At 48.3% G+C, this 22799-nt stretch overlaps 1 protein-coding gene across 14 annotated transcripts in view; it reads left to right on the top strand.

The window, feature by feature from the left end:
* The window catches only part of LPP (LIM domain containing preferred translocation partner in lipoma), a 370626-nt gene that overhangs the window by 35895 nt on the left and 311932 nt on the right, over nt 1-22799 (top strand). For 5 of the 14 annotated variants that reach the window (XM_059855516.1, XM_059855510.1, XM_059855508.1 and 2 more), the window contains exon 1: nt 1790-1851. The exons of 1 other annotated variant lie outside the window; for it this stretch is intronic. The gene's annotated coding sequence lies outside the window, so the exon portion shown is untranslated. Of the gene's footprint in view, nt 1-1248; nt 1468-1789; nt 1852-2307; nt 2330-2627; nt 2647-22799 lie in introns of those variants that run through there. 8 more of the 14 variants (XM_059855502.1, XM_059855506.1, XM_059855515.1 and 5 more) reach the window with 7 other exon arrangements.

Raw genomic sequence — 22799 nt, 5'->3', positions numbered from 1 at the left:
ACACCTACAGCACGGGGCCCCAGTGACTCACGCGCCGTTCGGCTTTGCTTTAGGATCGCAGCAGGGTTTAAACACCAGGTAGGCGGCTAGGACAAGGCTGGGGTATTTCTAGTCACAGTACCAATGCTTAGAAAACACCTGCAGCCATGACTGCTCATGCAGATTTAGCTGCAGTGCTTCTAAGGAGACAATCTGGCCCTGGCAGGCCTCTGTTCCTGGGGGGAATTTAGCACCTCTGGTACACAGGGCCAGCACGAGACACCAAATCAACCCTAGAGGGGGGGTTTGCACTGAGGACTAAATTTGGGGAATGCCATGCTTTCCCTTCTGAGGGGGTCTGCCAGGGTGGGGTGAAATCTCTTGGGGTCTCTGATTGGGAAGTACACTGGTTTTGGCAGCCACGGAAGGTGGAGAGAGGCTGAATCACAATTTTCTGCTACAGCTTAAGTATTTTAGGCACCGACTGTCCTTTATTTTGTGTCCAAATGAGCAATCTTGCCCTCCTGGGGCTGTCAAGCACTGACTGTGGACATTAAAGCTGGTAATGGGATAAGAAGTAAACATCTTCTTGAAAGCACACACCAGAGCCCTTTATTTTAAAAATGAAACACATTTGAAGTGCCTACAAATTCACCCAGAAATCTCCTTCCAAATGAGCAAGGTTTGGCAAGGCTCCCCTCCGCAGCCTGAACACAATGTAACCCTTCTGCCTTCCCGTTCTCTCCAGGGCAGATACCGAACAGCTACTTAAAGGGTAACATTCCATTATAAAAACAATCACACTCAACATCCCAATTTATTTTAATTGCAGTCCTTAGAAATAGCCACAAAACAATCAAACAGAAAGCAATCAGAAAATAGTTTCCCTTCCCCCTCTCCTTAGTATTCGCGACAAGTCTTGTTTTGAATCTATGAGCAGGCAGCTCCTTTGGAACCCCCTGCACCTTTTTCACCTCCCCTCACCTTGTTCTTTGCCCCAGTTGGAGAACAACAGATTAAAAGATGGTTGGAGAAGCATCTAAAGACTCAAAAGGAGCCCTGGACAAAACTTCCCTGTGAAAAGTTGGATCCTGCAAGGCACAGGGTACATTTCTGGGCCTACGGCTCTCCTGGCTCCGGGATGCAGAGATTGAAGGTGATGCTCACAGGGTCGGGGCCGCCTCCAGCCCCGTTCCCCCCCGCGCAGGTACCGGGAGCCGCTGCCGCCCGTCCCCCCCCAGCCGCGGCGCGGCGCAGCGCAGCCCCCTCCCGCCGTGCGGCCGTCCCGGCCCCGGCCCCGGCCCCAGCCCTTACATGGACAAATCTGCCTGCAGGGAAAGGCAGGAATTTGGGCCCTTGACGTCAGCCGCGGGCAGAGCGCGGCAGCCCGGAGAGCGGGAGGCAGCGGCCGCCGCTTTCGCTTTTTGTTTCGGGGCCGTCCCGCCGAGCTCGGGGCTGCCGCCCGCCCCTCCCTGCGCTCCAGGGGAGGTAAGGGCCGGGGGGGGGGCGCCGACGGAGGGATGCGGGAGGCGGGAGCGCCGCGGCCGGGGGGATGCGGGGAGGCTGACGGACCGGAGGCAGGGAGGGAGGGAGGGATGTGCGGGGCGGAGCGCGGGAGGGGCTGCCCGGGGGACGCGGCGGGAGCGGCGCGGGGGTTCCCGAGCCGGGAGCGCCGGAGGGGCCGCAGGGGCACGCCGCGGGCCAGGGGCACGGAAGGGGCCGCCGGGCGGAAGGAAGGGGCCGGCGGCGGGGCCGGGGGCGGGCGGTGCGGGGCGGCCCCGGGGGGCGGTCCCGGTGCCGCCCCCGGCCCGCCCCTCGCCACCTCCTCCCGCCGCCGCCGCCGCGCTCGCCTCCGCTGCCTCCTCCCCCGAGGTATTGTTGCAGATAATAACTTGCCCCCTTCCTCCCCCCACCCCCGTCCGCCCGCCGAGGCAGCTGTGCCACAGCTGGAACCCCCGGCCGGGGCGGGGAGCGCTGCCGGCCGCCCGGGGGGGCCGCCCTGGCTCCTCCCTCCGCCCGGGGCGCCGCGGCCGCCGGAGGGGCCGGCCCGGTGCGGTGCGGGCTCGGCCGCGGGGCGGGGGCGGCGCCGGGCCCGGGGCAGAGGGAGCTTCCCCGGTGCCAGGGCGGCCCCGGTGCTCGGCTCCCGGCCGGTGTCGGCGAGAGGGGTGAGCCGGGCCGGGCCCTCCGGGCGGACGGGCCGGTGCCGCAGGTGCACCTGGCCCGGGCGGGGGCTGCCGCAGCCCCGCCCCGCCGCCCGCCGACCCCCGGCCGCGGCTCGTAGTAAATAATAAGTTGAGTAAAGCTCCAGCAGCTTTTTATATGTCGGGGGAGGCCCTGCCTTCCCCACCAGGTAAGGACGGAAAAGTTTCCCACACCCTGACGTCACCCACGGCTTTGGTTTTTTTTTTCTTTTTTTTTTTTTTTTCTTTAGCATAAGTTTTTTTTGCCCTCCCCCTTTCTTGTTCTTCTCTTTCGAACAGGCAAACCTTACTCCTGCCATTGCTCAGGGGCACTCCCCGCGCCCCGGGGCTGTGCTGGGAAGCCGGCAGTGCTCCGGAGGAGGCGTTGATGAAGCAACTCCTGCCTAATTGCTCTGCCTCCTGTACCTCGAGGTGCAGCTTGGCCCTACTGGTGAAACAAGCGAGAGTTGGCTTCTCCTGCTTTGTTGTGATTATTTTTTGTTTGTTTCTTTTTTCCTACACCTGTAGGAATTGACTTTTTAGCCCAGTTGTGTTGTTCTTGAGTTAGTTTCCTGTCTGTTTATTTCTGTTTTGCTAGGCAATTGGTACACAAAAGTTTAAGGAGCTTGCAGGAGCCATAAAACCTGCTGATGTGTCTCCCAGCACATCTGCAACACCTTGGTCCCTCTGCACAAAGGGATTTTCACCCATGCAAAAAAGGAAGGTCTCACATAGAAGCCACAAGTGTTTTTGGACACATTCCAGGATTTCTGACTTACTCACCTGTAGAGTTTGTGCTTGTACATTCCAGGAGTGATTTCTGGGGCAAGAGCTGAGAGAGTGGGGAGTGCCTGGGAGCTGGGTGATACAGCAGGTGCCAGCTCACCAAGTAATTAGAGAAATGGTATATTAGGGAAGTATGGGAACATGCAAAGCTGGGGAAGAGGACACAGCATTTCATCTCTGTGTTAATAATGTGGCTGTGTTCTTGCTGAAAAATGTTGGCTGCTGTCCTGGGTGTAGTTCAGCCTGCTGTGCAGCAGGACAGTTTAGGGATGTGGGGGACTTTCTAATTATCCCCACCGTTGCTGAAGCAGGGCTGGCCCACACAAGGCTAAATAATACTCTGTGATTTCCCTTGGGAAATATGTGTGTCTGTGGATAAAGATTTATTGTTGAAAATTACTCTCTGTCTTTTGGGTTGGTCTGTCTCACCCTTCCCACCCATGACCTTACAGCCTATTGCTCCTAAATTTATTAGCTTTGTTATTTCCCTATTTCAATTGTTTAGCCTTTGTTGGAGGTTTTTCCCTGCGGGATGGGCTATCAGCAGCTCATGGTGTGGGTGGTGGCCACAGAGCCACCTGTCAGCAAGCCCCTACATTCCCTGTCAAATCCTGCCTTTAACTTTGTTATGATGCAGGTGCTGCTAATGGGCCCTTCAGGCCTGTTGCCGTTGTTCCATAGATGGTTTTCCTTTAGTTGTTTTATTCAGGTTTTCTTTTTCCACCTGGCTCAGCTTGTGTGGGCTGGGAAAAACTGCCAGATCAGGGACACCTGGGTCCAGCAGAGCAGCAGCAGCAGTAAGTTGCCATCAGTAATGGTCCTGTAGAGAGATGCTGTGTAGTGGGTAGGAGACCTGCTTCCCAAAAATCACTCCCACCCTGTGTGTTGTGTGACCATGGGCACATTGGCTGTGTGTGTCCTGTGTTGCCAGCAGTCCTGGTTGGTGGCATGCAGCCCTTGTATGCTGTCTGGGTAAGTTCCAGGGTGGAAATGAAAGATGTGTCCCGGAAAATGAAGCTAGAACTGTCTCAATAAAGTTTCTTTAGGTGCAGCTCCAAGCTGCTCTGAATTGCTGATGTTCAGTGTCCATGGATCCTGGAGTCCTAGGAGTCCATTTATCCTAGTGAGAATTACTGTTTTTCTTGCTGTACAGCTGTCTCTGTCTTGCCAGCTCTGATTGCCTGGTGTGTTTGGTACTGGTGGGGCAGATGTGCTGGGAGAGAAACTCCAATTCCTGTTGCTCAAAGGTGAGATTTTTCCCTTTGGAAAAATGTGTTTGGAACACATTTGGAGATCAGCCTGGATGTCAAGGCAGGGTGCTGGTGAGCATGCCTATCTCAGTCTGGGTTCCAGCTCTGAGAATCCTTTCTCTTATCTGTGTTTGGTTGAGAGTCACACAGCTTTAGGGGATAAAAGTATTGAATGATGTTGTCTGTGATATGCTGTTGTGAAACCAGGAGGAATGGGCAAAATCCTGGCTTTAGACTGGCAGGTCAGAAGTGATATTTGGATCTTGGGAACTGTGGTTAGTTTACCTGTCTTGTCTCCTGGAAATTTCCAGAGCACATTGTATTTCCAAGTTGGATTCCCCTGAGAAACACCTTCAGCTGTGCTGTGTTAGTGAGGTAATGGGCACAATGAGGAACTGGTGCACTGTAATTCAAGCTTTCAAGCAGTGTAATGGCAGATTCAGGTGTGTATCCCTTGTAAAGCACTTGTTTCTCTAGGATGTTCAAGGGTGAAGCTCCAGAGCTGGACTAGTGAGTTTTGCAAGGTACCTAATAGTGTTGGTTGCAGTCTCAGGGGAGCTGGAGTGCTTTTACATATATTATCATCAGTATGTATTTTTAATTATAACTCCTAGTAAGAGTTATGGTGTGGGGGTTCCTGCTCAGAGTGGAGACATCATTCTGTTTTGAAGCCTGGCTGTTGCCTTTTTTGTTAAAATTACTGTTTGTGTCCACCTGCCTTACTATAAACTTAAGTAATGCTCTTGCGATCAGTCAAACTTTTTGTATGCAGTTTTGGAGAGGGATAGTAAGAATGGCTGGGAGCTGGAAAACTTGAGGGAGTTTTACAAACAGTATGGGATCACTCCTATTAAAAGGATGCAGGTTAGAAAGGTGTCAGAGAAACAGTGAGTGCTGTGGAAAAGGGATGTCTGTTCCTCTGTAAAAATGAAAACCAAGGTGAAAGTGATGGATTCAAAATGAAGAAAGTTAAGTGCTTTTCAGTATAACTAATGGTGGCATTGATCATGCAGAATGTTGCTGAGAACAAGAGTTTAGCCAAGTCTGAAAAGAAGATGGGATGGTTGTATGAGTGTCAGGCACACTGAGAGTTGTACCAGCCTGTGGTGGTGCCTGTTGTATCATAAACATCTAATTGGAAAGAAGAAACAGTTTCATGTAGGTTTCCATGAAGCATCTCTGGCTGACACTAGGTAGACACAGATAGAGAAAAGCAGTAGCTTGGGTGGATGACAAATTGTTCCAAGAACAGTTTCCGTGTGTCTGTGGAAACAAATACCCTCAGGGTGCCCACAGTGGTTTCTCTATTGCTCTGCCCATCGTGGTTGTGTGAACAATACGTTCTCAGTGGCTTTTTGTTGCTCCTCAAGCTTCTGAAGGCCTGACCCAGGCAGCTCTGCCTTTCTCCTGCTGAGCTCTTCTCTCCGTGACATGGCTTTGAGAAACACTTGGACACTCTGCTCTGGCTGGTCCCAGATGCTGGGTTTCACCTTTAACTGATTGTCCAGGCTCTGGTGTGCTCTGTAGCAGCCCTGCTAAGCTGGAGATAAGTCCCTGTGAATGCATGGAGAGGTTTTAAAGATGGCATCAGGATGGAGAAGAAATATACACTGGCCAAGAGTAGGTCTCTTCCAAATCAGGGTATTCTATGATTCTTTAGATATGCGTGTGCTTTTTAGGTACTTCGTTTTTGATGGGGAGAAACCTTCAGGAAAGTAAGATGAATACAAAGGCCATGTGACCCAGCAGAAGTCTGTGATTCAGCATCTATGTTTGCTGTGTGCACGTGTGAGTGTGACAGTGATGCTCCTGTCTGCAAGACAAGGTCCTCCACAGCCAGTCTTTCACCCCAGTAGCTTCTTCATCTCCCTTTGCTCTCGCTCTTGTATCAGCCTAGTTCTGTGAAAAGCTAGAGAGATTACTGCAATTGCAGCTAGAGCAGAGGAGGAATGAGCAAAGGAGATGGAAACCATAAATTATGAAAGGATGTGGGTTATTTGAGGCACAGATTCACAAGGAACAATGCCTTTAAAGAGTGTGGGTTATACATAGGAAAATACTTGAAATAACTTCAAAAACAAGGGTTCCAGAGGAGGGATTGGAGGGAAGATCTTGTGTTTGGTGTCCATGTGTACATTGGAGGAGAGACTCAGTAAAGTTTGAAGAACTTAGTGTTTTCCTCTTTCTGATTTAGGAAGCTCTTTGTTTTGCAAAATAGAAACAAACAGAGAGAAGAAAACAACAAATCAAACCGAAAACCACAGACCAGAAAAAAACCCCACAAAACATTAAAGCTTTTGAGAGCTTATGCCTGCCTGAGAAGCAGAGTTTAACAGGGTTGGTTCTTTTCATTCATCCTGCTCCTGGGCATGGCAGGCCATGTAGGGCTGGCAATGTTTTCCAGTCCAAACATGAAAAAAACTAAAACCTGTTACCCGCACTTAATCATTGCAATTAAGGTTATCAGTAGAGACAACTCAGTGGAGATTCTGTTTTGATCTCCAAGAGCTGGTATCAATCAGGTTCTGAGCAATTGCAAGAGCTGGCATGAAAATGATCTTTTTTTAAGTCACTGTCAGCGAGTCTCTGTCATTTTAGACTGTCAGTATCTGTTGTTGGGATCTGTGGGTGACAGTGACACACACGTGTGAGTCAGAAGAACTCCCAAACTATCACAATATGCTCAGGGAAGGAAAACAAACATTGGTGGAGTTGTGGGCTGCTGATAACCTTTTCTTAGACAATGTTACAAGCTTTTGAGTGTTGCAGGCTGTTAGGAAGTTTTCTGTTGCCCTTGATGGCATAAGAGAACCTCGGAAAACTGTGATTCCTCAGCAAACCCATCAATTACTTAGGTTGGTTTGGGGACAGGGAGGGATGCATGAGGGTCTCTGCTTATGCCAGTTTTGTTGCTGGGTAATAGCCCATCACCCCTCTTTGGGGTTTGCAGATCTGGATGGAAGGGATCCTGTCTCGTGCCTTAGAGAGTTTATGCACATGAGCACCTTCTAAACTCCTGGCTGCCTTCCTTCCCTTGCTCCTGCTGCTCAGTGATGCTTCAAAGCAGGAAAACTTCCGCCAAATCTTGTACGATTGTGCTGCCAGTGGAATAGTTAGTTGAGATTTAATATGGCCATCATCTTTATGTAATAAAGTATCAGCTAACTTGCCATAACTATCTTGTTTAATGTCTATTAAAAGCCCCACATACTTCACTCACTGGGTGAAATTTAATAGAAGTTCATCTAAGCATTTACTGCTTATTTAATTTAAAAATAAGTTGATCTCCATGACTGGAGTAACAGGCACTAAGGATTTAATTAACATTTAGTAAACTGCCCTGTTAGCTCTGAATTGCGCAGTCAGGTCTTGTTTATGCATCAATTTGTAACTACCCTCTCCTTTTTTTATTTGGCCATTTGATCTCATTGTGGGGAGCTGGAGTCATCTTCTATTCTCCCTCTGCTCCTGATCTCTTCTCACATGGAGAGCCTGTGTCAGGGCTGTGGGCTGGAATATTGCCGAGGAGCCAGGACCCAGCTGCTCAGTTGTGAGACCAGCCCAGGCAGCTGGGCAAAGGCAGGTGGGATGGAGGAGACTGAATTGACAGGTTGTCCCACAGGCCTTGAAAAGGGATCTGTGGAGCCCCATGGGGTGGGTAGGGTTGCACTGTGTAGTGGGTTAGAAATGATCCAGCCTCAAACCTTCCCTTAAACTTGGTTCTGTTATGTTTCAGTATGTCCTGCAGGGCTTTTTCAGTGGTGTGGCTGCTGTATGGAATTCAGGGTGGCGAGGTTTCCTTTTTGGATAGAGAATGTTGGGGTGTTGTTGCAGGTGACTTGTGGGTGGTCCTGCTGCAGTGGCTGTGGTGCTTGTACCCCAGCTGGGGTGGTTTCTGTGTCAGTTATGTGCATGTGGATTTTCAACGTGCTGTGTGCATGTACCCTAAGGAGATCTCTGTTTCAGCAGTTTATTACCTCACCTTAACAGATTTGAATTACTCCACTTAGTGAGGCATGAATGAAAGCGAGGAGTCTCCCAGATAGTGCAGGCAGCAGTGGCTGGGCTAGGAGAGTGATTGAATTAGCAGCTGATAAGTGGTTGTAGCTCCAGCTGCTGCATCGTCACTGCCTCACTAGCCTGGGTGTCAGTGAAGTCCCTGTTCAAGCTCTTTGCTGAGGGACATCAGCTGGCTTGGATTTGACATGCCTTGTTGTTTGAGATAGAGACTTGAATTGCTTATTGGGATTTGGGCAAACCTTGAGAGATACCTCAAGGTATTAGTGTGGCCAAGACAAGCCTATAATCTGGATATCCCCAGAAAAAAATGCATAGTGATTGTGGCAGGCACGGGGCAAACCTGTAGTTGTTTGCGTGCTGCAAATTTTGTTAAAAGAATGGTGTTAAAGTTGCAAAGTCCAAGTGCTCCAAAGCTATGAAATGCCAGAATGAAGGTTGTTGAAACGTTAATTTCAGCTTCCCCTGCAATCAGGTTTTATGATATAGCCACTTAATTGCCAGAGCACCTACTCTTTGTGCTCAGAGTGGAAGGTGATACTTAATGAGCATCCATTCAGTTGCTTTCCTCTTTGTGCAGTGTGTGGCCCCAAGCCTTGTTTATCATGTACTGTTCAAATTCGAGACAGAATGCAGAGTTATTAATTTTCTGTTGTGCTTTTCTGGAGCGCTCTTTGCTCTTTCATTGGAGCACTTTGGAAGCTGGAGGGACTATTTTTGTAGTGCCTTCCCAATGTGAAGGAAGATTATTCTTGCCATTTTACTGGTGGGACAGTGAGGCTTGGAGAGGCATGTAACTAGCTGTCTCACATCACCCTTGACGCTGAAACATGGAGTAAAAAGGAGTTAGACCAGGGTTGTTCTCTTAAGTGTGCAGTCAAAACTGATAATAAAGCAAAGAAATGGTTGGGAAGAATTGTTTGTAATTACAGACTGAAGTTAACGTCCTTTCTGCTCAACTCTGGAGATTACTCTGAACTGTTCCTTGCACTTACGCTTATCTTCTCCCATATTTCCTGCTGTACCTGCCTCTTATGCATTATCATCATTATCTTTGAGTGGAGGCAAAGCCTGTACTTACCTTGCATGAGTATTAAAATACCTAGCTTAGTGTGGAAACTGGTCTTTGCCTCTGGCATTTGGAGGCTAGAGCAGCTTAATGCTGTTGGAATTGAAATGTGGTGGTGAGGAGGTCCAGAAATGAGCCACAGAGGTAGTTAAGGTCTGGGGGTATTTATGTATAAAAACATCTCTCAAGGAGTAGAAATAATGAGGACTTCACATCATCTGCTAGATGCTTCCTCAGTGACTTGTTTTACCATGTGAAGTGTGACTGACATTTTTCACGGTTGGAGCTTCTTTTAAAGCTTATTCATCACTTCTGATCCTGCAGGCTGTTTTTTGGAGTATGAGAATTATGCCTTCCTTAGCACAGTTTCACTTTGGTGATTTTTCAGAAAATCCATTTCTTTTTCGAGTTCCTGGGGATGGAGAGCCGAGCTTGGAAAACACGACATTGCATCTTTGCCATTTAAGGAGGTCTTGGTGAACTTCTGCATAGTAACTTTGAAATTCAAGTGTATGAGTAATCCAGCTGAACTCTGCAGTTACTTGTGTGCCTGAAGATAAGTGAGTGTTTTAGCACTGTCCTGTACCCAAATCCTAACGTGTTCCCAAGGCAGATGGATGGGGAACAACAAAGTGCAGTAAACTTAAAGTTACTGGGAGATGTTTGGCTTCTTTCCTACTGTAGCATGCCGAGTGACCAGAGCCTCACTGCAGTGAAGAGTCAGTCTTATACAGAGCAGGAGATCCTACTGTGAGTGGTGCAGATATTTGCAGACTTTAGCAGTGGCATTAAGTGAAGGACTGTGGGGCAGATGCATGTTTTGGGAGTTAGGAATGAGCACGGGGTTCTTGCCATGTAGCGCCTCTTTGAGTGTCTCCCTCTGCATCTGAGATTTGGGTACGTGGCCAGAGCAGCAGGTGGACTTAAAACAATATAAATGAGCATGTCTTTCTAAAGCACTGCACCCACCCAGGTCCTTGAAGTGTCTGGGTGAAAGGATGGCAGCTCACAGGGTGCCTGTGTGTCTCCTTCCATGGCTTGGCACGGCATGTTTTGCTCTGTTGTGTGGGAGAACTGTGAACTTGGGGTGTGTGGAGGCTGGGGAAGTTAGTTGAGAAATTTTTAAGGACTACATCGTAGCCTGAGAGAAGGAGCTGTAAGAGCAGAGCTCGTTGCCTTACTATGCATGAGGATCCCTGCAGGGTGTGTTCATTTATAAGTCATTCTGGATGAAGTTAGTTACTCCATGCCCTCATTGCACACACAGCCTACAGGAAGTGTGTTGTGGGCACTGTTCCTACAGCTGGGTATCAGATTTCTGAGGATGCAGGGTAGGTGGCTTGATATCACCTCACCTTTGCACTGGTGGGTCTATTGCTTTGCTGTGCTGTGCCCTGGGATAGGATAGAGAGGATTGCTGCAGGGTGTTACAGTGCTCATCTGTGCTGCTTGTCCCCACCCTGTCTGGGGTCAGGCCACTCTCTGGGCTCTTGTACTCATATCCACATCACCCTGCCTCCCTGGCTGCCATGGCCCAAGGCTCCAATCTGTATTCATTTGCACACCTGAGGTGGTGTGATAGGTCTTGGGTTATGCTGTCAAGTGCCAGAAGTCCAAGTGAAAGTGATCTGCTCCAGCTCTTTTGGCTTCAGGGCAGCTGCCTGCCTGTGTTGGCTGTTCCCCGTCCCTTGAAGTGCAGTGAGGCACAAGCAACCTGATGGGTTTTTGCAAGAGCTCTTGATAAATTTCTTGTGTCTCTGGTGGTTTGATTCATGCCTGATTAAGGGTGTGCCCACTTTCATGGGTGGAGCTGGATGTGCAAAGGTAGCTGTGTTATCAGAAAGTCACTGGCTCATCTCGTTTAGTTTTAACTCCCTTGGCAGAGGCACCTGCTAGAATGGGAATATATTTTGTGTGTTTTAGTTGTGCAAATTCTTCCTGATGTAGAATGAAAGTGATTCCAGATGCTTTTAATCTCCAGAAAGACAAGACCTATCCATCTAATGAAAGACATGAGTAATTCTGGATGTGGTATTGCTATACTCCTGGTTCCTTTTGTCCTTTGTTTTTTGATTCCATATCCCATAGCCAAGATTTTCTTGTGTTGTCCATATCTCCAAATTTGACCAGTAGCATCCTGGGCTGGGCCTGGCACTTGTTTTTCTACCTGAAGGAGAATTGTGAGTCTGGCAAACAGTGTGCATCAAATTCATGTGAAGCCAAGCACAGAGCACAGGCTGCACCCATGAGGTGACCTCTGGGTCCTGCCCTGGGAGATGAAGAATGCTGAGCAGAATGATTGACTTGTGAACACAGTGACTGATTATGAGCAAAGATCAAAAAGATGTAAAAAGTGCTTGTTAGCAGAATGTGACTAAGATAAAGACCTGATAAGTGTTGAAATGTGTGGAGGAAAGGGAAGCAATAGCTTCTGATAGAGCAGAGCTATATGTGTAGGATTTGCAACTTGGTGCAAAGCAGTTCTGGGTCATGGGAATGTAAGGCTGCTGTGGCTCTGCCACTGCAAGCCATTGTCACTTATGTCCCTGTAACAAATGTGCACAGTTCAATCTGGAACCCACTTGGGCTCTTCTCATCCTTCCTGGGGAGTTCATCTCCCTCATGGCTGTTTATTGCTGCAGTTTCTGAGCTGTGCATACTCCCTGTCTCATTCCTCAGCCCTTACTCACAGGAGGCCTCTGTGTAAGGGAGGGACACCCAAGAGAAACATGAAACTTGTAAAGTCCCTTGCCACGAGGAATTTGGGTGGCTGATCAGCTGCAGCTGGGTGTTTGGGAGCCTGCTGGAGGTTTGTGGGCTGTGAGTGTGATCTGCAGCACTCCAGAGCGTGGGATGGAGCTTGGGGGAAGGTGGTTTTGCCCTGCAAAGGGCAACCCCCATCTGGGGGCTCCTGTTAAAGCTGTACTGGCCCAGCCTGTTAGCAAAAGTCAGTTGTGCATTTGGATGGGGTAAAGTGGAGGAGGGGAGCAGCATGACTCACTGAAGTTATCGGCGACCAGAAGTAGGCTGTAAGCTATAGGGGACACCTCGTGCCTTCATCCTAAACCAGTGAAATGTGTCAGGGGAGATACAGCCCTGTGTGCAAATACAGTGTGTGGGTTTGGGTTTTGGTCCAGCATTCCCATCCATAAATAGGCCAGCCCCTTCCTTACGCTAGTGTTTGTGTGCACTTCTCAAACATGAACCAGCTAATCCCAACAGATGTTTGGCAGCCTCCAGAGCCCATAAGGAAGTTAAATATCATTGCACTTTGCTAGAGAGATGCCCAGGATTCCAGTAACACCTGCTAGAAGATCCCATTGGAGCCATGTGTGTGGTGGCTGTGTGGGCTCAGCTCAGCAGGGCACCTGCTGCCGTTGCCTCAGGCGGCTCTGCCACTGTGTGAGGGCTGCCTGGGCTTCCACTGACATCAAAGACACAGCTTCCTTTAGTTTGTGAGGGAGAAGGGGATTTAGCAATATGTTTATGCACTTCCACTTTATTCAAGTCTAGTTGAAAGGAGAGAGCTGTGGTTTTGTTTGCTGGCTGCCTTTGTCCATGTGCTCATGTGTCCACCTCCATAGGGGTTGTGTGTGAAGTCCTGGTTGGACTGTATCCTTTACTTGAGTTCCTCTCTTTCCCCAACTGTCAACATTTAGTTGCAAGCTTTAACACCTCTGAGAACAAGAAAGTGGTGATTTATTCTGGAGTTGTCTCTGGACTCTCCAGAATCTTTGTGATTCAAGAAGTCCTCAAGAAAGACTGAGGATCATATTTATTTCTCCTGGCCTCTCTTTCTGCTCTGGCTGGGTGGCTGTCCTGAGTTTTTTTTGGCAGTGTTGTAATTAGAAGGCTGCTAAGTGAAGTACTTGGGACAGCAGTAGGATAGTTCTGGATTACTAATAAATCAAGCACTTTCCTTAGGTGTTTCCCCACTCAGTTCTTCATCAGTCTCCATGAAACATAAATGATGGCTCTGAATACCTGCATGTAGTTAAAACTTCCTGGAGTCTCCTCAGGGCACAGACCTCACCATATTTTGCCATTCAGCACCTCAAGGATAAATCTTGGGTGTCCTTTGTGATGACAGGGGCTGTGGGCTCCTTGTCCTGTCCCTCCTTGCTCTGACCCTCCTGCAGTCCCTTCACTGCACCAAGTGTGTGCATCTGACTGTAGCCCGTGCTGCCAGCGGCTGCTGCCTAGCCTTTTTGTCTGCGTTATTAGTTTAATTGAGTGAGGAGCTTGCAGGAGAAGCCTGTTCATTCCCCTGCTAACTGTGCTTGACAATCAGAAGTTATTCTGGGGGTGAAGACTTGGTGCAGATTTGTTTACTTTGGTTGGGGATCCATATAACCCCTAATAGTTTCTTGCTCATAGGAGCTGAGTGGACTTGGTTTGCTGCTAATTAAAAGCCAAAAGGGTATGTAGTCTTTTCCAAAATAATTACCATCTTTGGTGAACAGAGCAAAACTGTGCTGACTTCCTATTTGTTTCCAAACCCCTTTCTTGTGTGCGTGTTACTTTGCTCTGGCCCTGACACATGGGAGGGCCCCATCAGGGCCAGCAGCTCCATCCTGGTGCACAGGGAATTGGTGCTTGAATCCTTTGTCTGCTGTTGGACCAAAGGATAAATATAAAAGAAGCACAGGGTTGGTAAAAATGTTATGAAGTTAATAATTACATTTGGGAGGTTGTGTTTTCTTGGTCGGAAGCCGTTAAAGGCGGTAGAAGTGAATGTGTGTACCTTGTGTGCCAGAGTGTGTTTTTATCTTGGCTTTTTATGGGCTAAAAACCAGCAAGAAGAAGGGAAAAAAAGGTTTTGAGTGTGTGTGTGTCTCACTCCCAGGAACCCCAGTTCCTAGATAGTTTAGTTTCTATCAGTAATTGGTTTCAGATATACATTTACTTCGATGCAGGTGTTGAGTTGGGCCTGCTGTTACAGTGGAAAATGTCCCCTTTCCTTTCTGTTTGCCCAGTCTCTGCTTCTGTCAAGTTTTTGCCTTGACAGGACTGTACTTGCAGCAATAGGGGGTCAGAGGGTCTTCTTTTCTGGCTGGTTCTGATTGTCCATGCAAGTGTTTGTGCCCTTTCTGTGCAGACTGGAGGGGCTGGCTGATGGCACTGCTGGGTTGAGGGCTGAAGGACGTCCAGTCCAAAGCGGCTGGGCTCCCTGGAAGCAGGGCCCTGAGCTCTGCAACTGCTGTTTGCTCTGTGTGTGAGAAGCAGAAGCACACGTCTCCAGCCTTCTGTTTATCCTCACCATTACCTTGTAGTGGGGTGTGGGCCTCTGAGCTCCAGCTGGGGTAGGAGGAATGGCTGTCTGGGCAGCAGTCAGTGGCTGAACATCCATCCTCTCGAGGGAATGGTACTGGGGTGGGCAGGAATCTCTTAGGACTAGGTTCAGAGGCTGGGACAGGATCAGCTCCATTCATAATGCTCTGGAAATGGATGTGTTTGACCTGCTGTAGAGGCTGGTGATGGCAGCTGTGCCTGCTCATCTGCAATGCTCACTTTTGCTTTTGCACCCTGAGTACAAAAGTGAGTTGTGTTCACTTTACACAGGGAGCATTCCCAAAATTGCTGTGCTCTGCTGTGGCATGTGCAGGGAGCAGCAAAGGGGCTGTTATTATCTTAATCTGCCTGTTTGATGAGGCAGTATGTGGCTGTGCCCTTAGCAACGGGTTTTTTAATGCAGATCAAGTCTCCTGTTTTAATTGACTAAGAAAAAAGAACTTGAAGAGGGTATGAACCCATGACCTTGAGATAAATAGTTTCTTATTGAGTTCCTGAGCCCCTAAGCCGCCCCCTCTTGTGAGAGTAGCGTGGTTTAATCAAAGGTCAGAGGCTTTGTTGCCTCTGAACGCCTCAGAAAAAGAGGGTGACATGAGAGAGTTCTCCCCGGTCCTCTGTGACTGCAGTCATTTTTGGCCTGTCAAGTTCCCTTTGAGCTCGCTGTGCTTGTCCTCTGTTCCTGGGTGATGGCTCTCTTGACCTTCTGTGGTCTCTGTGAATGCTGATAAAGACCTGGTGATCAGGTCAGCTGTGTTTCTGGGGGTTGGAACTATATATATGGTGGCTATGGGCAAATGGCTTTTGCAAGGCTGCTGTGAGCCCCTGTGTGCAACATGCAGATTCACAGCCCTGATAGGACATAGCCTTTGCTTGCCAGCTCTTCCCACACTGCTCCCACGCAGTGTCTCCTGTTTCTAGGCTGAAGACCAAGTGTGGTATCTCACACACTGCTGTGTGGTCAGTCTTGGCATGTGCTGACTTGTGCTTGGCCACTGGTGCCTAAGATGTTGCAGTTGATCACGAAGGTCCCCCCCTCATTTTATTCTGTGTTTCCTTCTTGGGTGGTGACCATATGTCTGTACCTCTTGTGAGAGGAGCAGTAATATTCTGCCTTTCTTTCTCCTCCTCTGCCTTCTGTTTTCCCAACTGCAGTCACTAATGCTCACTGAGTCTGGCTGGTGGCTGTCATGGAGCTGGTCTTGCTTGCACATTGGATGCTGATTTCCTTGATTCTGTGCCAATTCTGTCTTTGAAAGTACTGTTTGGCAAGTCCTGGAGAGGTCTTTTCCTCCAAAAGCCTCCGCGGTTCCCTTCTGTTTTCCCCCATCACCAAATAAAAAATAAAAACACTTGGCTCGATAACAAATGCTGGCGACAAAATTCCTGCTGACAAGCTTAATATGGTAGGTAGGAGTAGGTGAAGACAGGTGTGATGGTTGTGTTGTGCTGTTAGGTGCTCCTGTGAATCACACAGCGAGACAGAAGAAGGTTGAAGAGCCCTTTCCTGGTCTCGGGAGGTTTGTACCTTCGGTGTGATGTTGCGATCACACGCTGTAGCGAATGTTTCGAATGAGTAGATCTGAACTCTTCCGGAATACAGCGCCCAGGTGTAGCAGGTTGGAGGATATCACATGACAAACTCTTGGAGGAACACAGAAAATGAGAAGCCAAGTAAACTTTGTGCTGAGAAACCATCAGGTACATGGGAAGAAGTGTGATCTCTCCCTGTGAGCACCGGTGAGTTCCAGTAAGGGAGATGTGTAATTGCTAACTTTGCTACTTTGCAAACCATAAGCTTCTTTCTTTTCACTGAGAAACAGGAATGCAGACAAAGTGAACTGAATCATGGAGGTTTAGGGATGCAATTTTGTAGTAATTGTTGGTGCTCTAGGCAAATGATAAAGGAAATGCAGTGAAAGTCCAGTGTATTTACTTCTCGAGGTTGAGGTACAATGCCAGGGAATGTCTAAATCCTTTTTATCATCTATTTTTAAGGAGAGTAAAGAAGTGGCAATACTCGCCCTTACTGTGCTGAAAAGTTTTGTGATAAATTACAGTCTCCTTTTACAGACAGTTAAGCAAGCCCCTTTGGTGGGAGAATATTCCACAGAATTCTCGTGAAAGTCTGTGAGTGCTGGTTCTCTTGCACAAGGTGGTGAAGGGGTATCCAATCTCTGCCACCTTCCCTTTTCTTGTGCCCAAGTCCCAGCTGGTAGGATGGGAACATGTATAGGGCTGGGTGCCAGGCAGCCGTGTGCTGTCCCCAGCTCTGTCACCTTTTGGGGGACAAGTCCTTCCCTGTCATGCAGGGAAAGTGCATGGAGCTGTGTCATCCTGCAGGCAGATCACCAGGTTGCTGTGCTGGACAGATGGGTGTTTGGCAGCTGTGCTGTGGGGCAGCATGTGCATGGTCCTGCTCAGCTGGGGCACTTGGATTGCCTTTCCTTCCCCTTGTTGTGCTGCTGTGAGTGCAGGAGACTCTCTCATTCTCCTTTTTTTAGTTATTGGTGTCAGGCTGGGGTTTGCACACTGCAGGGCTGGTGGTGGTGATGTTCAGATGCCCTTTAGGGAAGGAGGGGGCAGCAGTTTTGTCTGCAGAGAAGGTCCAGGGCTCTGTGTGATGTTCACAACAGGTTGTTACCCACAGCAAAGTAAAGGGCAGCACTTTGCCATTGTCCCTCCCCATCCCTACTCTGGAGTGGGACTCCCTGGGAGCAGCCCAGTTTCTCCATCACATGGAGGAAAAGCATGAAGCAGAGCCTCAAGTGCTGCCCCTACTATTTGTTTCTTTTTTTATTCCTTTGGCATAAGGGCCAAATTCAGTCAGGAGTCTGGCTTCCAGCTGAAGTCAGGCTTATTTAGGAACTAAACCAGCCTTTTAATGTAACTTCTGCATGTCTAGGTCCCCAGCTATGATGGAGGTAATGGTACTCTCTTGTTCAGAAGGCAGATGCATACACAGGCATCTCTGGCCCTCATACTTTTCAGATGCAATAAGAGCAGGTGTTACAGCTTCTCAGAATTGCTCCAGAAATTTCTATCTATATTTGGAATAAATGGGTCCTTTCTGAAAATTGAGCTTTCTGAGGGAAACGTCAGCTTCCAACTCATTTCTTGTAAAGAAAAAAAAAAAACCTTGGGTTTTTCCTATTATTCTATTTCTGACGGTAAAAATATTTGTTGAAAACTGAAATGTTTTTATGAGGTGCAGTCAGTGGTGAGGCTGCTCCACATGCTGCTGGGTGATTGCCACATGACTACGTTTACCTGGGCCTCTCTGCCCCCTCCTAGCTTTTTCCTTTTTTTTCTTGAAGGAATAAGTTTCTTTGGCCTCTCCCAGCAGGGGAGAGCAACACTGAGAAAGTTTTAGTTTTTTGTTGTTTATTTTTAATACATCCTCATCCTACCTGGAGGTATTTGTTTTAAGTCTGAGATGGGGGCAGGCCAGTCCTGGACTTAAATGCCTTTGCTATTAAGGTATGAAGGTGAAAAAAGATGGTTAATGCTTGGAGGGGCAAACATTTCTAAACCGGAGGGATTTACTGATCCTGGTTGATTGTGCTTTTTTAAACATATCTATGGATTATAATGTTTTCAAAAATACCAAGGCTGACCACGTGGGCACAGGAGTGTGGAATCCAGTTGTCTGCCAGCTATTTGTTGCTGTTTTCAAATGATCTGGCCAAAAATGTAATCCTTGAACAGGAAGACTGTCTGGTCATAAAGGCTCCAAGTTTTAAAAGTTTCTTTTACAAATGGCTTGAAGGACCACGATAAGAGGGCCTGCCATGCTGCCAAGGGTTTCATTGTGATGGCACCTGAGCAAGCCTGGGAGAAGGTGTTCTCTGCCTTCAAATTTTGGCCATTTAAAACCAAAATGGTTAAGGGAACATTATGCTTTACTATAAAATGTTACAATAAACCCCTTAGAATACAATACAATACAATAAACCCACAGCAAACATGTGCCACCTCTGCCCTAGGAGTTTTCACCTTAAAAGCAGGCTGCAGGAGACCCTGGGCTGGGCTCCTGCCTTGGGGCACAGCATTGCTCTGCTCCCTGTGCTCCTGAGCACCGTCAGTGTGTTTTTCTTGACCGAGCACCTTAAACACAAGAGGTTTATTAGGGCACTGTTCTGCTGGTGCTGCCTGGGGAGGATGGCCATTCCTTGGGGACTGAGGAAATGTCATCTTTGATGTTTTAGGTTGAAAAATGTTATCCATGGTTTGAAACCCAGGATCTGTGGTACTCTGATACTGCATGATCGATTGTCCTTCTTTGATCAAGAAGCTGGGGTGCATTTGAGTGAGAAAGTGAAAGTGCCCCCCTCTTGCTCAGGGTGTCTCTGACCAGGCTTAGTGAAATGCAGACAGCAAACAGTGGGGGGAAAAAAGAAAAATTAAAATAAAACTCACTGAGGCTGTTTTGAAAATCTTCCAGTAAGCAGAGGGAGTGTGAGCAGTGTGAGGTCAGTAGTCTGTGCTTGAAAATACAGGATCCAATCCTGGTGTCAGTTACAGACATGTAAATCACAGGCAGTGCTGCTGGCAGTGACAGGAGCTGCTGAAAGGCTGCTCCAGCATGGGACCTGCAGGCTTTCTGGCACTGACATGCTGATTCCTCTCGTTCCTTAGCCACCCTTTTTTTCTAGCTGTCCTTGGGCATTTAAAATAACAGCAGTGCAGCGTGGCTGGTCCTGCTTTTGGGTTGGTTCCTGACCGTTGTGGCCCAGTGGCTCCAGCTCAGGGTGGTTCCTGGCTTGTGGGATGCTGTAGGTAGGGCTGTCTCACGGCTTCCTTAGCTGCTGTTTAGATCTGCTCTGCTCCAAGTGATCTTTTCATTTCCTATAACACAGCAGTCTCTGGGGCAGCTGGATGCCATCCCTTCTGTGCTCAAGTGTTCTCTTTTCCCCCCTGTTCTCCTAACTTATTTTCCCCCTTTTGTTTTAGTCACATTTAATGAACACCAGGACAAACCTGAAATCAAGTGGGACTGCAAAAACAAGAATATGTATCCTGGTCCCAAAGCCTGCTGTGCATTGCTGGAGGACCTTGGGGCTCCCTTGGGGCAATGCTTTTAGCATCAGGCCCTGCACCCTGCAGCACATAGGGGCTTCCAGGGAGTTTGCTCTCTTAGAGAGCACATTGTCCCCACCCAAGCTGACGGTCTGTGCTGTGGTCAGGATCAGCTTTCCTCCAGGACGAGAGCTGGACTAGGAGCTCGGAAGTGATAAGCCCCATTATAGCTAATTTTGACACATGGGGTTGTAGTGGGATTGGAAGCAGCTCTGTCCTGAGTGCTATCTAGGAGGGGCGTGTGCTTCCTTGCAGACTGAAACCATTCACAGAGTCACTGCTTTTCACCAGCACAGGATCTGACACCCCAAAAGGCAGCAGCCAGGCTGTTTGTGTTGGTGACTCCCTGAGCAGGTGCTGTGCTGGCAGCAGAGCGGGGGAAACACGTCCCCAGCTTTTGTTGTCTTGTGTGATCCTTTTATTAGATAACTTCAGCAGTGTACTGTTGAATCGAGCAGTTTAATTTTAATCCATGAAACCTGAGAAGCACAGATGCTAACACAGAAAACTGTTAGGGCCAGATCCTGCACGTGTCACTGTCCCAACGTAGAAAGATGAGTACCTGTCTATGTATGGCTGTGTTCAGGTGTAAAGCTACCAATGCATATAAGTTGAATTTTGAGTCAGAGTTGGACTCCAAATTGTGGTTTGCGTTAAAGGGGTCTGATTTTTCCAATGTGTGAGAATGTGGAGATATCAGACAGCTCCCTCAGTGCTTGCAGTGGCCAGAGTGCCTGAGGGTCAGGGCTCTGGCAGTGGAGGAGATAACGTGAGAATTCTGAGTTTGGGAACTTTGGCCAGCAAATAACACGTATATTGGCACAGAGTGGGAAAGACATAAAAAGACATATGTCAGAACAGGGCAGGCTTTTAAGTGGTTTTATTTAAAGTGAAAAGGTCAGATTGAATGAGGCTGGCATCTGGGGAGCTGTTCATGCACCTGCCAGTCAGAGTTGGGGGTGGACCCATGTCATTTTGTGCTGATGGGTGACTGGCTAGAGCTTGTCTGTGTTTAAAAATTGGTGAATGGAACAGTTAAAATGACAATTTTCCTTGTGGCTGTCAGGTTGAGCTATCTGCTCCGTGAAGGAATGGAACAAAGGATCCCAGCACGAGACCGCTTTATCCCACTTCAACTGGTGTTTGCACTTGGGCTTCAACAAGTACAGCTATGCTGATTTAAAATATAATAATAGTAATAAAGAGACTCTAAATATTGGTAACACTTTCAAGTGTAAAGGAGATTAAAAGTGAGTGCAGCTTTTGAGTAGTCAGAAAAACAGATGCCCTTCAAACCTGGCTGTTCTGGGACAAGCGTAATTAGCTGAAGTCATTTTCACAGGTAGATTTTCATTTATAGGGACTCTGGTGTCTGGTTATTTCCATTTCTACGTGGCCGCTGTGGAGTTATGTTAGGGATGCCTGTTTTTCTCAAAGTGCTGACTTCTGCTCTTTAAAACTTGGAATTATTGCAGAGATTTTTCCACTGTCCATTCCTGAAAAATCTGAACAATCTAAGAAAACTCAAGCCATAACACAGGACCGATTCTTAAATTCAGGTGTTGTAAACTACTGGTTTTAGATTTAAATCTGCAAACCAAAAAAATTGCTTTCTGTACTTGTGTGTTAAGTTCATATTTATTTTTTTTCTTGAGAAACATTGATTCTTACTGTCAGTAATACAGCATCACTATTGTCAGCCAGCGAGTGAATGAACTGCTTCTGGTCATTTTGTCTTTAATGGAGTAGTCTGATAGACTGGCTCAGGTGTGTATTGCTGTGACCAGGCAGGCTGTCCCTGTCCTGCTCACCTGTGCATGTGCTACCAGGATGGAGTGCCTGCTTTGCTGCTGAGAGAGTGGTTTCACAGCAAGTTTTCAGCTAGGTGCCTCAAGGAGGGTATGTGGTGTCCTGCTCACCTTGTTGCAGGAACCCAGTCACAGGTGACAGGGACAGCTGATGTGGGAAGCAAAGCCAGGGAAGATGCAGTTCAACTGGCCAAATCCTATCACTGATCTTGTAAACATTTTGTGAGTTAAACCTGGCAAGAGACAATCCTGAACCAAAATTTTTGAAACACGGGTTGGGTCTCAAGAAATATTGACCTACCTGGAGTTCCTGGAGGGGCTGTTGTGAGTCGAACTGAAATAATGTTGGAGTCAGAGGGGAGTGTTGTTGTCTCCTGCCTTTGCAGATAAGACTGAAGGGCATTTTGCCAGGAGCCTGTGGGAAGGACCTAAATTGTATGTCTCTACATCATTTTAAAATGAAAAGTAAACATGCGCAACCATAATATTTGCTTGTTCTTGTCTCCTCGTTGATGGATGGAGAGAAATTGCTCTTTGGCTGAGTTCATCAGCAATAAACCACTGCAGTTACTCGTCTTCATCCCTGCAGTGAGAGGGAGAGGCCGTAGGAATTTTGTTGGTTTTGTCCTCATAACACCTTAGGGGAGCTCTGATGGTCCTGGGGGCTTTCAAACCTGCCTATCCCTGTGGTGAATCAGGGCTGGGTGCCAGCACAGGGACCATGGGACTGAGCTGGGTCAGAATGAAGTTCAGTGTGCTCTTGTGGTGTTGGCACAATGGATGTGTGCCTCTCCTTGGGAGAGGCAAAAGCCCTGCCACTCTCCTGGCTGCTGTAGCCGGAGACATTGCATGGGGGACAAGAGGTGTTGGAAGGGCAGGAAGCCATCTCACTTTGTGACAGGGAAGAGGGGCTTGGACCATGAGCCACCAACACATTTTGCTGCTTGTGTGTTGTAGATTTGTGGGCTCACATGCACTGCCGTGAGCAGCACAGGTAGAACAAATAAGTCTGAACTGAGCTTTTCCATAGTGACAGCAGGCAAATAGCAGGAGCTTTCTCTGCTGAGCTGCAATGACAAACTTGTGCTTGTCGTGGGCAGAGATAGGGCTTTAGAGTGACCAGGATGTGGCTGGGACGGGATGCTGGCCAGGGGCTGATGGGGACAGGAAGGAGTGCATGCTTCAGATGCAGCTGGTCTCTGTAGGATGCACCCTGACATGTATCCTGGCATGTCCCATGCCACGTGCAGAGTGGTGGCCACGGGGCCTGGTTGTCCCCTCTGCTCTAACTTCATCATCTGCAGAAGGGGAAAGCGCAACACTGAGCAGGTCACGTCAAGAG

This window comes from Haemorhous mexicanus, chromosome 10, assembly GCF_027477595.1.
Source record: "Haemorhous mexicanus isolate bHaeMex1 chromosome 10, bHaeMex1.pri, whole genome shotgun sequence".
Classification (NCBI taxonomy): domain Eukaryota; kingdom Metazoa; phylum Chordata; class Aves; order Passeriformes; family Fringillidae; genus Haemorhous; species Haemorhous mexicanus.
Note: the sequence above shows the minus strand (reverse complement) of the source record. Positions and strands in the feature narration are given on the sequence as shown.